General features: G+C 41.9%; 1 protein-coding gene across 2 annotated transcripts in view; it reads left to right on the top strand.

Annotated features, from left to right (window-relative positions):
• Positions 1-18028, top strand: part of CCDC85C (coiled-coil domain containing 85C) — a 284535-nt gene that overhangs the window by 208245 nt on the left and 58262 nt on the right. The gene's annotated exons all lie outside the window — the stretch shown is intronic.

Genomic DNA, 18028 nt, shown 5'->3' with positions numbered 1-18028 from the left:
GGTAGTGGTGATTAGAGCAGGGTGGTGATGGGTAGGGTGGTGAATGTGATGGTGGTTATGTTAGGGTGTTTGTTAGGGTAAGTTTCTAGTAGTTAGGGGCTAGTGATGGTAGGGTGGTGGCAGGGCCGGCTTTAGCGCTGGTGGCGCCCTGTACAACAATCTTTTTTGGCGCACCCCACCCATGACCACCTTCTCGGATTCCCTCACTATTACCCAGCAAAGGTGCGCCTCATCTCTCCATAGCCCCCTCCCTCATACATTTCATTTGTTTTAAAGCGCTGATGAAGGCTGGTTTTATTAATCCATTGAGCTTTCCACATAAAATACAGATCTGTTCTTTGCAGCAGGCACATTAACCCTCTGCGCTACTTTATGGTGAGTCAAAGCTGCCCTAGAAAAAAATCTTTCCTCTCTCTCTCTCTAGCAGGAACATTAATCACAAGAGTTAACTTGACATTTTTATTGCTTCTTGAAAGTTGGAAGCACAAGGAACTCTGCAGCAGGTGCTTTTAAACTGCATGTTTTGTGAATTATTGCTAAACACAGTGCCCCCCTGAGGTCAGCACCCCATCTAGGTCAGCACCTGGAGCAGCTGCACCGGTCACACCGCGTTAAAGCCGGCCCTGGGTGGTGATGAGGGTAGTGGTTTTTAGGGTGGTAGTGATGGAGGTGTTAGGGTAGGGTGGTGGTTTTTTAATGTGGTAGGGAGTTGTAGCATTTAGGGTTGTGGTGGGTAGGGTAGTGGTTGTGGTAGTTGGCGGTGTGGTGGGTGTTGGTACACATACTGACATGGGAGGGGTCCGGGGGAAACAAGCAACAACAAGGACAAAGGAGGGAGAAGAAATAAAAGAAAATACCTCACTCCTAGCACTAGCAGTGGAAGGAGAATAATCAAAAAGAAGCAATCAGTACTTGGTCCATGCTCCATGGAAGGGAGAAACAAATGAAAAGAAAGTGAAACCAGACACGCTGACCAATCTGGAGCAATGAAATAAAAGTGACAGTGAATCCAATGAATGGTAAGTATTGGCCAGCTCCAAACCCCTTATATTATGCAAAATGTCTTGGAAGAGACAATGCATGCACTGTCTTAGGTGACACTAAAAAATCTGACCATATTTATGGGGCCCTTGGATGCATATCTCATGACAGCGGCAATCCCACGAAGAAGTGTTGAAGAATTTCAGAAGACTCTTTTAACTACCAAGGACAGGTGTTTTCTGTTGCTTGTGTTACTTTTACTGAAAATATACTTTATATCTTCCCTACACAGCACACAGTTTGAATGTAGTCAGGTGGACTGCTGTTCCAGGTCCTGGGTGCATTAGTGAAGAAAGCATATTACATATTTCTTTCTTGCCTTTCTTCTATCTCCATACTGAATGTGTTGAGGTTGCCAGTCTGCAGAGAGCTGCTGGAGCTGGTGCGCTTGTAATCCAGATAGGAAGGGTGCCTGTTGTGATGGCTTTGTAAATGATGCAGCCTGCTTTACCTGTGGGGAATTCTAGCTTTGGTAGTAGTTGAGCTCATCAAGTTGGGGGGTGATGATGTTTTAATACCCAAAGACCTGGAGCGAAATGAGGACATTAGGAGTGATTATCGGTTGTAAACATTTGCAATGCCTTGTCACGGATAGTAAGCGCTATATAATATATAGAAATTGGGGAGCCATGAGTGAAGTCCTGTGACTATCATGAGGGCTACTGAAATTCACTTGGCAAGTGAGGCTAGACATAGTTTTACCTGTAGGCGGATCTCTTTACGCCTTCCATTTTGTGATGCTGGGCACGGTATTGTACCCTGAGGTGCTTCCCATTTTGTGAGATTGGACACAGTATTCTAGCCTGAGATAGGTTCCTTTACATCTTCTATTTCACTTATAAATTTGAATACACCATAGTCCTTTCATCCACCATTTTTCCATTTTATGACTTGCATACCATCACTGAATGTTTTAACAGTGACATTATTCTAAGCATGTAAACTAGTTATCAGGTGCAATGTTCAGTGACACCTACTCACCTTGTCTGTGTAGATTTATAGGTGTTTTATGACCATTTGGACATACGTAAAATGGTTTAGCTTGCTTTTGTGAAAGGTGGCTTTAAATACTGTTCAGAATGGTCTTACCACAGCGCCTAACATAAGCATTTTGTGTTGACCGTGCCACATAAATCTACAACCTGCACTTAGTGACCCCAAAGAGTGTGTAGATTCTGAAGAATTGTTGAACTGTAGTACTAACATTTTTAACAGCTCAGTGGTGGAGCAGTGACATTACTGTGCTCAGAACCTGAGATTTTCTCTGTGTAGCTGCATACCCACAAAGTACTGCAATGTTCTTTGGTGTCTGGTCCCTGAGTCCAAATAAACCACTGCTTCCAAAACAATTCTGTTTTGAAAATGTTTGCTGACTTGCCTTGCTGAAGAGTTGCCTTAGTATTGTGATTTCTGATGCGAGTTTTCAGGTGTGCGCCAGTTTTGTGAGCATGGAAAGCCTCCTTTTTTAATGCCTGTATTTGAAGCATTCCTAGTGCCATCAAGAAATTTAGTTACTACTAAGTAAGCACTTGGAGCCTCATTTTAATCAAAATGCATCTCTTTTTTTATGTATCGGTGGACAGCAGGTACTCGGAGTGTTCACTAAGTTCCCTTCCAAGCCATGCTAGAATGCGCATGGAAGCGGTGGTCAGTCTTCTTCTGGATCTTTTCAGAGTGCTGAGGGACAAAGGAGTTAGCATCAAATTTGCATTTACAATTCTGTGAGCCCATTTGGCTACACAAAGAGGACCAGGAATCAATATTGAAGTTTAGTAGGTTTATCACAAATTAGAAATCACTCCAATATATGAGCATATCAAAATCAAATTATAAAGGTACAACATTGGAATCAGCAAGTTGAAACACTGAAGTAAATAACAACTGAGAATTGCCATTCTATAAAAGAGTTCAGACAGCTTCTATGCAGTTGGAATAAAAATAGAGACATTTAGGTAAGTTCCAGGCTAAAAAGGATTAAATTGAAGGATTTCAGGATAGAGCAAAAGCGGGTGTCAGCATTGTAAAGACCACAGTAGAAGTCTTTAAAAAGTAAAGAATCCAGTGTTCGCATGAAGCTATACACTATGAGCACAAGGGATCTAACAGGTCTGCACCTCTCCAAGTCTAAGGAATTCTTCTGTAACTCTAACGTTATGAGCAATAAATTAATGAAGAAGGTTCCAGGACCATCCATGTCTTCTGGCCACGTCATTGGAACACCAATTATTTCTCCTTCTCACTGAGCATACTCGCAACATGGAGTGATTCTCCAATCCCATAGAACACTAACGAACGGATCGACCTTGATTTTCTTCTACCCAGATAAACAATGAATAGTAGGCACACCAAATCATCCTGTCTGTGCCAAGGTCTTCTTGCTCGGCCTCCCCATCTCTAAGACACAATACTGCTTTCACTAATTAAGAAATAAATAGTGTGCACCTCCAAAGGAAATTCATGCAAAGTAAAGAGAATATATTTCACACGTTAAATGTAGGCCTGCTTATGCTAATTTAACAAGCCACAACTAATATGCACTGTTAAAACATTTGGGAATGATTGTATGCATAACATAAGGAAAAAAAGCAAAGCATGAGCAGCAAATGGTGAACACATGAGCAAGGCTCTTTTCCATACAGTACTTCAAAATACAAGTGTAAGTGAGAATGAGAGCTACAATTCCACATTAAGGCTAAACATTAGAATTCATACGTATAAATGAACAAACTAATTTCTACTATGAGTACACTTCCAATACTGTAGTTTGATACTTCACTTTACATTAATGAGGTTAAGACACACATTATATATGATGTCCATTACATTGTTAGAACACTTTTGTTATGTGTGGGGGGAGGAGGGCAGCCAAAATTAAGCTGCTCTACCCATTAATGTTTAATTACAGCCTACGCCCAACAGATGTGGATTAGGAGGCACTTATCACTTGATCCTTCTACCTTGTCCACAAGAACTCAATCTACATACTACCCAGACTCGTAGTTGCCAGTCCCTATGAAAATAGATCCTTGTGACTAAGTTACATGGATTATATTTCTTTAATAGGGCCTAAAGGTTAGGTATGAAAAAGTTATGCTCCTCACAGCAAAAATATGAACAGCGTCATTTAAAAGTGGTGTTGGAACAATTTTCAGAGTGGGGTGCTGGCCTTTTGAGCCACAGGAGGTAGTAAAGCCTGCGTCCCAGTTTGTAGAGTACAGCAAAGTTCCTAAGCCTGCCGGGACCTCCCTTATTGCATCAAACATCCCTGCCAAACAACCCATCAACCACACACACTTCCAAGTCAGTGTGCAGACTTGGGCCAGCAACTGAAGAAGGCATTTGCGTTCATGGCCGCACCCAGTTATATAGAAAATTCTATAATACCACTTTGATTGTTACAAGCATGTTATACAAATGCTTAATGAAAGTAAGACGCCTGTACTGGAGCGTCCAAACACAAGTCTGTCATTTTGAGTCTCATACCCCATGATCTAGTAACTCTGGATTGTTTGTATTAATGATTACATGTGAACTTCTGTACAGGCAGGTGTAAAATTGTAGTGCCTCCCCTTGAGGTGTATTCTACATGCAAGGCCTTTTCATACCGCAAGTTTCTAGTGCGAGCTGTCAAGCACCTACGACAAGGAACCTTTGCCATGTCTGTCTTTACAACTGTTACATTACCATGTTTGAGAACTTTACTCATTTACCATTCCTCAACTAGGTTTGTATACTATTGGTATAATATTTCCTTGTAAAATTGCAAAGTTTCAGAAAATAATAATGTTTGTGATTAAAACAATCTACATATGAGAACCTTCGACGGACACGTATGGCTTTGGTTCTATACGAACGGTAATGCACCGTGGACAGAACTGCAGTTCTGACAGTGGCGACCCGTCATTTAGGGCGGAGGGGCCACGCCCCCCCACCTTTTACCCCTCATGAAGAGTGCCTGTCAGGCTGAACAAAGGTCAGACTGACAGACACTCTCCATGTTCAGCTCAGGCAGCCAGGCGCAGACAAGAGCACACTCCTGGCTGCCTGAGATGAACTTTGCTGGGCTGAGGAGGTCACCGCTCCTATGGGCGTGACCTCCTCGGCTCAGCAAAGGTGCCTTGAGGCCCACCCCTGGGTGACGAGGAAAACGTCACCAATTGACACTCTCCCTGGGCGCTTCAGGTTTAAGCCCTGAAGTGCCCAGGGCGTGTGTCAATCAGTGACACTTCGTCACAGAGTGGGGTGGGGTCAGCAGTCTTACTGACCCCATCCCACTCTGTGACGAGGCTGGGACTGCTGCCTTCCCTCATTGGCTGACCTAAGGTCAGCCAATGAGGGAAGGCAGCAGTCCCAACCCTCCTGGGTCCTGGAGGCTGAAGGTAAGTGTGTGTGTTTGTGTGTATGTGTGTGATGTTTTAAAATTAATGTTTGGTGCGTGGGTGCATGTTTGAATGGTATGAGTGTTGTTAATGGATGTGCGTGCGTGTCTGTGTGTGAAAGAATGAGTGTGTGTGTATGTATCCCGCCCGCCCCCTCCCTCCTAAAGCTGCCGGCCGCCACTGCCTTTACAACGAAAAATTGTTGTTAAGGCATTCGTGGTAAAGGCATTAGTGGTAACAACGCGTTCATAGTTCCGACTTGATTGTTCAGGCATGCGTTGTTCCAGCATGCGTTGTTCTGACATACATTACCCTGTCGGAGAACCAACATCAACAAGGCTAAATGACAAAGTCAACCTCTGCGCTGCACACAGAACCTGAAAAACAACGTTAAGACTCATTGAGTATAATGGAAGAGCTCCCTCCTCCCTTCTGTGTGTCCTACGTCCCATCTTCCTTGTTTCCGCCCTTATAATAGCTCGGATGAGGCTAGTTAGTGAAGCAAGACCTGGATTTAACATTTATATTATTTTAACTCGGTGACTTTTTTAAGTAATTTAAAGTGAAAAGGGCCGAACTGGGAGCTATAACCAACTTGGCAAAACTCCTTTAAAGTTCTGTAGGACGCCCAGAGCTTGGGAGCTCCTGCCCTGTAGACGTTTTTTTCATTAATTGGGGCAAATGATTAATTTCAGACCACAGCTTCAAAAATACACTGCCCAAAAGCTACCCTGAAAAAAATGTGAAATTTTGCAGTGCTTGAGTGACTGGACAGTGCGGCAACAACCATTCTGGTGCTTGTAAGGAGATTGTGTGCGGCCTCCTATGAAACGAGCACTTACCCCACCTAGGATTTCCCTGTGTCCTTTAAACCAGTCCAGCTCTGTGGGTACTTACCTGTATTTAGTGTGTAAAAGTGAACAGTGGTGCCCATATGTGGATGGATGGGCATGTGCACAAAATCTATTCAACTTGCTTTTCAGTTGGATTTTGTTAAATGGCGTAGAAACTCGCAGATAAAACCATTTACATGAGGGTTCGTTTCTTTTGTTTTGACTTTTTTTTCTGTCGGCTATTCTTGGTTTCTGAGAAAAAATAGAAACCAAGGTTGGTGACCCCATTCAACTAACACGTTTCCATAGAGATAACATATGAAGAGCTGGAAAATGGGCTATGATTAATTCAGTGCCCATCCTCGGTTCTCTGCAGGGCCCTCCAACTGTCGTCCTCAGGCTCCAGCACTTCAAAAGCGGGGTGCTCAGTAGAGAATATGCTTGCTTGGTCGCATTAAATCTGAACCATTCCTCTCGCCTAAGGTAACTATGAGTCAGCCTGTATCTTTACAGGAAAAATGACCTACACTAGCGGTTCTTTTGATTTCGGTGGATCTCTACTAAATCATTACTGGAAGCCAGGGGCCTAAGCAATTTCGATGGCCTGAACTTAAAAAACAATATATACAAATACAGAAAAAAATATACATCACAATCCCAAATTAGGAAATATGTTCTTTAGTTCACCAACAAAAAAAATAAACCAGGACAGACATCTTAATTTTAATGAGAAGGTTCGAGCTTTTCAAACATTTGCTGTATTTCTAAAAGACAAAGTGATATCCTAGACTCTAGCATATCACTTTGTGTTTTTTTCTTTTGCTCCTCACTGACGCTCTCTTTTTGTTGGGGAAAACCATTGCTTTACCTTTTGTCCATACTAGATTCCATCTGCTCGCCTTGCACTGCTCCAACGAGCCCTGCCGAGAAGACGGACTTGGTTTTTAGCCTCCAATGTAATTTTTCTTTCACATTTTCAGACGCATTACTGCTTCTAATTTTACATTTTGGTTGTGTGTGTATGTATATTAGCCAGTGGCAGTTGCAACTGGGTAGTTATAGCTAGAATCATGTTTCCATAGGAAATGCATTGTTTGGTTTTCTTATATCTTTGGCAACATTTGACGAATGTTCCCGAACCTTTCCAAAAAATAAATAAAATAGCTCATTACTAGAACATTTCAGGGTGATCGGTCAATGAAGGGGGGAGAAAAAGGGGGTTCCCCAAACAAGTTTTCCCCCATTGCTTAGGTTTCCTGTGCACAGCACTTGCGAATAAAAAACAAAAAATCTTAACAGGGTCTTACAGCCCACCCATTACTTTCCATTTGTTAGCTTACTTGTCATTCTGCGTTCCTTGCTTTTTACTAGTTATTGCATGTAGGTGTCTGACTTCTCTTCTTCTGCCCTCCTGTGTCTCTCGTCTGTGGAGCTTGGAACAAGTACTTGTTCCTTTTCGAGTCTCCATCCGCTTTATTGTTGTTACTGGAGCTACACTTTTTACTTTGCAATGAAGGTCTTTTTGCAACTGCATACATCCATGCTGTTTGTTTTTGTCACCCTACCTGTGGTAACACTGCCCTTCCCCCCCCCCCCCCCCAATTTGTTTTTATCATCCTCAGCGTGATGTCACTTCCCCCCCAACCCTCCCTGCGGAAAATCCCTTCCTTCTTTTTGTTTTAGATAGCGCGATCGACCCCAAGCTACTGGAGTGCTTTACATGAACACCAGTTATATTAAACAGCGACACATTCATTTTTTCACAGGGAGATTAAGTGATATGCCCAGGATCACAGGATGGTGAGCCGATACCAAGACTTGAACCCAGTACCCCAGGTCCAAAGTCTGAGGCTCTGGCCATCATCTATCCTCATCTTGCTTTCTTCAGCTCTTTGAATAGAGGGCACTTTAAGCACATCCTACTGAGGCGTGTGCCTGCTGGGTGAGGTGTCTGTCTCTAACCTTTTGCTGACCTCCAGCACTTGAAAATTACAGGGGAAGGCTGCTGCTTTCAGAAGGAATAAACCTTTTAGGGGTCTCATACTATATGTTTGCAAGTCGTATAATGCACTTCCTTGTAATTGTCATACTTCAGAGTGTTATGCCCCACGAAGGTATAGCATAAACTATAGAGTAACTGCATAAAATCCAAGAAGTTCATTATTGTGCTTTCAAGCTCTTTGTTTTAATTAGTAAACATGAAAATCATGAATTATATGACCACTGTGGTCTATATGGAGTTTGATGAAAGTGAAGAAATTATGGCAGTGTGCTCTCATGGGACAATTGATTTAATTGTATAATTAATGAAATTATGCTTCACAAGCTATTTATTAATGTGGTGAAATTAGAACTGAAGCTTCATATAAATGATCATGAGTAAAAGTATTGAATATGATTAACTATTTGAAATCAAAAGTATTGCTCTTGATTTGTAAGCAGATGTTTTTTTAAACAAATTTCACAATTAAGGAGTATGGTAGAATGCTACATTGTAGGCAAGGCTGGCTAATTGTCTAAATATTGAAATGGAAAATGATCAAGGTTTACCTACAGTAATCAAGACCATTTTGGTCGAAACGTGTCAGTGTTGCTGTCTGCCCCAAATAATTGTGTTTTGAATCAGCATGCGCAGGGAGTGCAGCGGTTTTCTTTGACAAAAATATGTTGGAATACTTGGTCTGTGATCCATGCGGCACCTCTCACCAGAGTACCCTGCCATCAAGACCGCATTGGAGTTAATAGTTATTTATATATTTTCTGGTAGTCAAAGCAGTCTGTGTTTCCAATAAAAATTGGCTGACCTGGATGTCATGCACTGGGAAGCACCTTACGTCTTGATTTGGTGCACCCTTCACAAATTTATTTAAAGTTACAGTCCCAAATTAATATTATTACTTTAGTGTTGTAAAGTTGATGAGCCTCATAAAAGATGTGGCTTGTGTTGTCCTAACATCAGCTTTCAGAGAGTGGTACCATGTTGACATCAACCTGAAAAGAAGGCCAGTGATTTAATAGAACACACACAGTAAACTAAGCTCTTGCTGCGTGTGAATATTTAGTGACTGAATGTCATGCCCGTAGCTGGTGCCATATTGTGAGTGCTGGCTTGGGGAGTCGTGTATAAGTGCACATGTTTCCTGCACTGCTTACAAGTTGGAATACGCTTCTCAGCTGTAAAGAATATTTCATGTTCCTTCCTTATGCGATCTTTGACCTCTCTGAGGAGATGGACAGCTAGAGTGCCAGTTTTGTGCTTATGGTGGTGGAGATTTTGTGATAGTCAATTTGTAGTCGGAACAAAGATTATTGAAGCTTTTAACCTTACAAAAATCAAGAAGCCACTTTTTTACTGTTAGTTTACTTTGATTCCATACTTTCTAGAGTGGTCTTTACAAATAAACTAGATTTCGCTTTCTACACTGTACAGCTGACCAAAAAGGCTGTAGGCAGTTTGTTTCAGAGTTCTGTCTATCCCTTTGGCCTTGAGGTGCCTGGCCTGCCTACATGTCGCTGGAAGGTTTAAGCTTGTTCTTAAACCACAATTGTGGAGAGATTGTCTATGTCAACAAACCAGTTTCTAAATTCAAGTAAGTACCAGTAACTCAAATTTTCCAAATTAGAATTCAGCACTGCTTCAAATACATGGTTGGCGTGCCTCATGCCAAAGATCCATCTAATTGCCCTCTTTGAAATTAGATGATCTTGAGAACAGATTTTGTAGGCATTGGATTGACTACCATATATTTTTGCACAGGAAAACACTTTGGACTTTCTTCAAATCCAGAGTAAAGTTGAGCTGATTTGAACCTCTGGTAGCATATATTTCCAGTGATTGGAGGCACCTAAGAGAAATGTGTTTAAGGTTTGGGATCTCCCGCTATTCATCTTCCAGTCAGAAGGAGGATTTCTGAACGATCTACCATCTTCTCATTTGATCTTCTGCAGCTTGGGGATCTATCCGTGCTCTTGTTCCTAGTATAGCTGTAACATGGAAAGTGGTTCTGAAAGGATTCTTCTGAGTAGCAAGCTGTCAGGTGTTTGGAATGTAGGAAACCATAGGTGCGATGAGGGTGGCTGCATTTTTAAATACCTTTGGTACATGCATTGAGCTGAATGGCATGAAATTCATCTTACCTGAATGCATGTTCTCTTATTCTATAGATTCATCTGTAGTCCATAAAAGGATACATCATGGACTTTTTTGGTGCCATGTTTTAACCAGCAGCGTTACTGCTGATTAATCTTGTGGTGGGCATGTGTAGTCCTGGTGTGTATATTCAGTACAAGGAATTACTGCAGCCACAGTTGTGTCCTGTGAGACCATTTTCCAGGTTATTTAGCAGATCACTTCTTTACAGTATTCTCCTATAATTGTATTTAGTCTAGTGATCTCAAGGAAATCACACCATGCATTTACTCCAGTGTCTTTGTGGTGGATTAAATTAGTAGGAGTTAGGTTTGATCATTAGTGGAAGAAGAGGTATGTGTGGGTTCCTGCAGGTGGTTGGTGGGATTAGTAAATAAATTATAGGAGACAAGATTCTGTTGGGTTGCAGGTTATGACTTTCAAAGGACAGGTTGTGGTCTTTGACGAGAGGAGTGACGAATTTAAAGAAATACAATAGAGATTATGGCAACTATGCACATGATTTAGATTAGTCTGTGCTGAGAAAAGGCTTGCTGAAGATGGAGAGTAAGGAGTAGATTACTCAAACAAGAAAGTAAGCTTTATGTCAAGGTCAAAACTTTAATGAAGGGGTTTAAGGAAAAAGAAGAGACGTCATGAGATAACACGATTTGGGGATGCAAAGACTGTAGAAAGAAACATCATTATTCCATGTGAGATAGTGCTGTATACTTCACTCCAGCAAGATCAGCAAGGGCAGTTGATCAACTGAGGGGATGGAAAGTTAAAGCAATTGCTCAGTGTGTGTATATGTATATATGTATATGTATATGTGTATGTATATATATATATATATATATATATATATATATATATATATACACATACATACACACACGCTCCACCTTAATTGCCTTTTGTATGCCAATGTAGGTAATCCAAGGTCTAGCTGTGCCAACTCCTGCATGAAGGCCTCGAGGTACCTTCGCCAATTAAAATGCTCCTTCTTCCAACATTAAACTCAACTATCTGGAAGTTGGTAAGTTGTACATACAGCCGTACAACTGCTCTCCGAGTTATAAAGCCCCCTTCTCTCACTTAGTCCTAGAACTAATGCACCCTTACCAATTCATGCACAGCAGTCCTTTGTTACCCCAGTTTATATTGTTGGGCCTGCACCTCCCCCTAAAATCCTAAAGGACCAGATTTATCTCTGAAGCCCCGGCCCACAGCCTTCAGTGGCTCGGGGCACAGCTTACCCTCCGCTGGTAGAACTGCAGCACCCCGTGAATGAAGTCCTGGTTCTTGATGAAGCTGCTGAAGGCCACAACGTGCAAGTCACGCAGGCCACGATGGATGGAGATCTCACGCTCATATTCTTCTGGCGCTGCTTCATCAGCAGGTCTTGGCCATGTTCTTCCCCTCTAACACTTGGCTCGTCTCCATATCTGTGATCTCGAAGCACTTGGCGAACCCGGCCTTTCCAAGGAAGTGGCTGTGCTTATAGATCTGCTGTGTGCGGGGTTCAACTAGTGTTTCGAAGATCTTCAGCAAAGGGCCAAGGGGCCATGCCAACTCTGGTTGCTTCATCTTGGCCAAAGGGACACCTGCCTTCCTGGAGATAGTGGACATTACAGGTGTAGGCACACAGGGGTGCTGTCTGCGTGGTGCAATTGTGCTATCCATGCTATGGAAGGAAATGGAGGACCACAATATTCCGTGCGGACTTTATCCATTGAGTTAGTGTACACATGCTCAGACTGGGTCTCTGACTTTTCTTCCCAGCTCCTTCATCCTCTCGTCCCCCTGTAGCTCTCTCTGACTCCATCTCACTTTCAAACCCAACCCATGAATGTCAACCAGTAGGATGATGTTTTTTCAATTGGTATGCCAGAGCAGTATCCACATTGAGACCTTCCTCTAGCATGGTCTGACTGAATTTATTTTCTTTGATTTGAATCATCTAACTGGAACTCGCCATTTTGGCACTAGAAAACATTTCGTCAGCGGGATAGCTTCGTTTGAAGTAAAGAGTGGAGCGCAAGGAGCCTTGCCCCCATACTGTTACCCATTTGCACTCACTCATGTAAGCAGTACTTCAATGGTTTTCCGAAGCAAAGTATGTTCTTGGCTTCCAAAGTACATCACTACTTATTAATTAGGTAGAGCGGTTTATTCAGTTGAGATGTCCTGCTGCTTATTGTCAGGTGCAGTGTTCGGAGTATAAACATTATCCAAAGAGTTTCAGATAAACTTCAGAAGCATAGAAGGTCAAAATTGATCAAGGTTTAATTTTTAGAGAAGTTGATGCCATTCAGTCAGAGTTCTGCATAGTTTGGACCATAATGTGGAATTTGTGCTAGCAAATGAAACACTACCTATCACATGAACAGGGCATACTTACTACAAGTAATACAGAAGGAATCTTTGTACTGGGAAGAATGCTGCTTATTAACAAACCATGTACAGAAAGTAATTGTCTTTTGTGTTAAAATAACACTGCACATTTCAAATTTCCACATCGCCAATATATTGCTTACGGCTGGATAATCGTTACCTGCAGAGTGACTTCCACTGTGGAACAAGATGCTTGACTACTTACACAGACACTTTCAAAAGCTTATTATCATTTGACTTGAACCTGATATCGATTAGCTGCTTGCTGTACCCCCATTCACAGTTACCATGGTCTATTTCGTGTCAACGGTTGGTGCACCCAAAAGGACTGCCAAAAGCCCTTACTTCAGTGAGAGTCCTATCTCTAAAATCTTTTTTTTTTTTTATTTTGACACAAGAAGAAAGCCAATTTAAAATTGGTTGGTGTACACTATAGACCGTATTGGCACCACAAGTCCAACCCTTAACATTCAGAGTGGTGCAGCATTCTCCCAGGCACCTGCTCAATGTGCTTACAGAAGGAGGCGCAAAACACGCCTGCAGTGTGTCACACATCTCTCGTGTGACATCAGACTTGTTTGTGGAGGCACAGGCCATCTAAACTCTGCTCCTATACATTTCCAGAACACTGATGGGTACACACGTTAGTGACCCACCACACCAGCATAGTATTATTTGTAGGATCATATCATAGGAATACATAAAAAAAAGACATAAAAAGACATCTACCCAGCAACTGATTTTCTTCCTGTAAGGGAAAAGTCACAACATCTGTTTATCTAGATGGTCTACAAGGATCTGCATTCAATCTTCATTAATTATGCCGGTCACCCCAGGGACAACTTTAAAAACACCTCACTCTCACACTTGTTTGGTTGACCTTCACAGTGACCTTCTTGTCCCTTGGGATGCAGGGATAACCCAACTTTCACCACAACACAACATTCACTGTTATGGGCATGGTCTGTCCACCAGCAGCTCTAAGGATGACACACTATGGGAAGTCCTCCACTGCAGACACTTGTCTACAAGTAAAGGTGCTAGTTGGCCAAGTGATTAGTAGACAGAAAAAGTGTCTTGTAGCTTGTGTCCACATTCCTTACCACTGACCAGGTTATTATTGGAAGCTTTCTTTGCTGGCTGTCAGCCTGATATTTCTTTGGTAACGCACCTCAATATGAATTTTTCTCCTCTTCTATGACTTTGGGGAAACAACCAGAAAAGGTAAGAATGAACACCGATGTAAGGTGGATGTTACTGACTTTGGTAAGCTGAAACAGAAATGAAACTGTAGTCTTCAAAATACATCGCTCCCGTTTAAAAAAAAAAGCTGACATTTCCGAGAAAGAATTTCGTAATGATACAGTGAGGCTTTGTTGTGAAAGTGTGAGATTCTTGTAATTGCAGAATAAATGCCGCTTCACAGGAAGCACAAGGCGGCCTCCTTGGCATACTGGTGAATATTTCATGCCTCGCTCCCAACTTCAAGGTGAATCTGTGTATAAAATCTGAAAGTAACAAGTGTGAATATTATTTAATTGAATCAATTGGATTGAAACAAATTAGTCCGAAAATACCAATTTTTACTGCCATTGACATTGGTGTGGGTCATTTGGTTCAAATGATACGCATGAAACGTAATATTATGCATAAAACAAACTCTAACTCTAATTTTCACACTATCCCCATAACCATAACCCCTTCACCCCTAACATTCTGAAAACTTCCCTGGGAATGCATTTCGTCCATTGCTTACTATTAGCTTTGTGGTTTGTACCACACCTTTCCTTGCTTTCTATTTGCTGGCTTTGTTTTAGGTTGTCCAGCTTGAGATCATCCCTCCTGTGAGCATCTCTTGTTTATTGTAAACTTCAGAGTACTGACTTTCTGTAAACATGCCTTTAAATCTTGTTCTTATTTTGTCACTTTGCTATATATTCAAAGACAGAGGTCAAATGTAAAGCTCTGTATTCTGAGGGAGCTTAGTGTTTACTTTTCTTTGGTTGTCTTCAAAGTGAGAGAATCTGTGACAATCCATCCTTCTGGGTACCCATGTCAAAGGAGAGGCTGTAGGATGTTATGTTGTTTCTATCACACCACAAAAATGAACTGTTCTGATATTTCAAAATACATCAGAATTAAAAAGTAGAACTGTGGAACTTTGTTTTGTAATTTTGAAGTGTGGTGGAAACAAATATTTTAATACAATCTAAACATATCAGTACACTTGGTGATGACATTTCCACACATTATTGTTTGTGAGCAATAGAACTGTATGTCTGTGCAAATGTGATGGTCATTTCAATTGGAAATGTGTTGTCTGTAATTGCATTGCACTGCCATAAAATGCATACTTCACACAATGCCAGTCTACCACTCCACTCTATGCCATGCCACTCTATTCTACAACACTCCATTCTATGCACTCCACCAGTGCTTAATTTGTGAAAAAAACTATAGGTTGGGCCCTTGTCAGGAGGCCATTGCAGCGTGCATTATCTATTGCCCCTGCCAGTGCTACCAATAACAGTACGAACACAACTACATCACACTCCTACAAGTGTGACAATTCAGACTATTCCAGGCCCTCAAAACTATAAGAATGGCTTAGGAGGCAGGTACTCATTTTAAGGTATATTGAAATAACAAACAACTGTTGTGCTCATTTCTAGATTAGACAAACATTGCTACCATGAGGCAGACTAGCATAAGAGCCAGTGTTGACAATTAAGTGCCAGTGCTGAGCACCGGAAACCACCAGCTCAAATGAAGCACTACCCTCCACTCTAAGACACTCTGACACATCATGCCACTCCGATCCCCTCCACTCTTTGCCACTTACCCCACTCCACTCAATATACCCCAGTCCACTCAAATCTACCCCACTACCCCCAAATCTACCCTACTATCCCCAAATCTACCCCATTCCACCCAAATATCCCCACTCAAATCTACCCCAAGCTTTTCTACCACAGTCTACCCCATGCCACCCCATCCCATTCTACTCCAATGTACCCCACCCCAGCCTACCCCACTCCACTCCATTCCAGTCTACCCTACTCTGATCCACCCAGTCTACCTTACTCTAATACACACAATCTGACCTATTCCAAACTACCCCACTCCACCTTAGTCTACCCTACTCCAATTTACTCCACTCTTCTCCACTGTACCCCAATTTACCCTACTCCACCCCAATCTACCCCTATCCAAAACACCATACTCCATTCTACCCCACGAAAATCTACCCTATCTAGCCTACCTCGCTATATTCCAGTCTACCCTGTTACAATCTACTTCCTACAATCTACCCCACTACAGTATACCCAATTCTACTCCATTCCACTCTACCCAAATCTACTACACTCTGCCGCTGTCTACCCCACTCTGAGCTATTCCAAACTACCCCATTCCACTCTACCCCAATTTACCCCACTCCAATTTACCCTAACCCACACAACACCGCTAATTGTTACGCATGCTGAACAGCAGCCACACTGGTGTAGAGCATGACTGAAACACATTGCCAAAGCCAATAGCTCCTGCATAGGCGCGATTAATTAACTTTGCCAGTGCTTGTTTTAACTTTGAATAAGAGCCGTTGTTGCTTCCCTTAGACCTACCATATGATCTGTTGGTTGCACAAAAATTGTACGAGCAGATACTTATACCCCTTGACCTGCACTTACCTACTTCAGTGGTACAAAAGTTTTATATTCGATAAGTTTTGTTCCTTTTTCTTTTAGCAAAACATTGTGTTTTGTTTCCAAAAGTAACACCAAAGTGTGGGACATTGATCAGGAGTGTAAGAAATGCAACTTTGCATAATTTGTAAAGTCGGCATGTCTGCAACATCGCACTTTTTGTCAAATGCCTAAGCAATGATCAAATACCTGTTTTTCAGATTTTAGTGCCAGCAATTTACCCACAACGCAATGTTGTCTCCTTTTCCACATTATTCAAAGGTTGACCGCACATGAATTGTAATTTGAAACAAACCATAGATAACCTTGGCACACTTACCTGGCTTCAGAATGTGAACCCATCCCACAGTTTCATCTCTCTTCAGATTAGTTTATATTGCATCATATTGTTATTTAATCTTCGCTTTCTGTCTCGATCATAACATGTTGCCTCTGGAGTCTTGAGCAATGAGAATGTTGCACGTGGGATTCTTGAGCTTTCAGATCTTCTGCCCATAACGTCTTTGTCAGTCCTCTAGAAGAAAACTAACCCCGTACAAAAATCCATAACGTTTTACCATTCTTCTCCAAATGTTTATCCCCAGGTCTTTATCTACCCAAAGCTTTTTTCACTAATGTCACCATTGTGTTCACGAATGTGATTTTTTTCCTACCCAGACAAACCAATAGAGTGGGGCTATTTCCTATACCTTTGCCATGTTACAGCTCAACAATGCCTCAATAGAATATATTGACATGTACTTCATTGCTGAACCTCACAAATGTCCACATGAGTGTGAAGTGAACGCCGGAAGCTCTTGTCAACTTGGGGTCTTCCTAATGTTAACCTGCTATTACCAGGAGCAATTCGTCGATTATAATGGGGTAGATTGGAGTACAGTGAGGTAGACTAGATTAGGGTAGAATTTAGAGGGGTAGATTGTGGTAGATTGGAAGTGGGTAGATTGGAAGTGGCTAGGTTGGAGTGGGGAAGAGTGCAGTGGAGTGGGTTCGATTGGAGCGGGGTAGAATGGAGTGCATGTGGAAGAGCAGAGGACTCGCTTTGGAATTACTATGAATGATCTGAGCCATAGAGTGATTTAGAGGTTCATCTTCAGCAAAGGCTAATCCCAAATGTACATCGCACATGCATAGATTAAGTTTGTTTGGTATACAGAATGCTTTTGCTAGTCCTCCATCTCGACTCCAGGTGCCAATTTGTATCTCTCAATGGTAGTGCCGAACCAGATTCTTGGAACCCACCTCTGCTAGAAACCTTTCTCTCACATTATTTTTATGTTTAAATCGTTAGACTTCTTTTTATAGACGCACGCTTGGTAATGTTATTACTTCCATATTGTACCAAGCAAAAACCCATCCATCTGAAAGAGCTGTTTATCGATTTTTGTTGTTTGAAACTACAGCAAATGTTGCTTTTTCATGTGGCTCTGCAGATTGCCAGAGTTAAATCACCTGCATCCCAGGATCTATCACAGGATAGTATTCTTTCCGCCTGTCGCTTTCAATCTGCCAGGCCTGGGGTCATTGCTTCATTTGTTAAAGAAT

The sequence above is a fragment of the Pleurodeles waltl genome, chromosome 9, assembly GCF_031143425.1.
Source record: "Pleurodeles waltl isolate 20211129_DDA chromosome 9, aPleWal1.hap1.20221129, whole genome shotgun sequence".
Taxonomy (NCBI): Eukaryota; Metazoa; Chordata; class Amphibia; order Caudata; family Salamandridae; genus Pleurodeles; species Pleurodeles waltl.
Note: the sequence above shows the minus strand (reverse complement) of the source record. Positions and strands in the feature narration are given on the sequence as shown.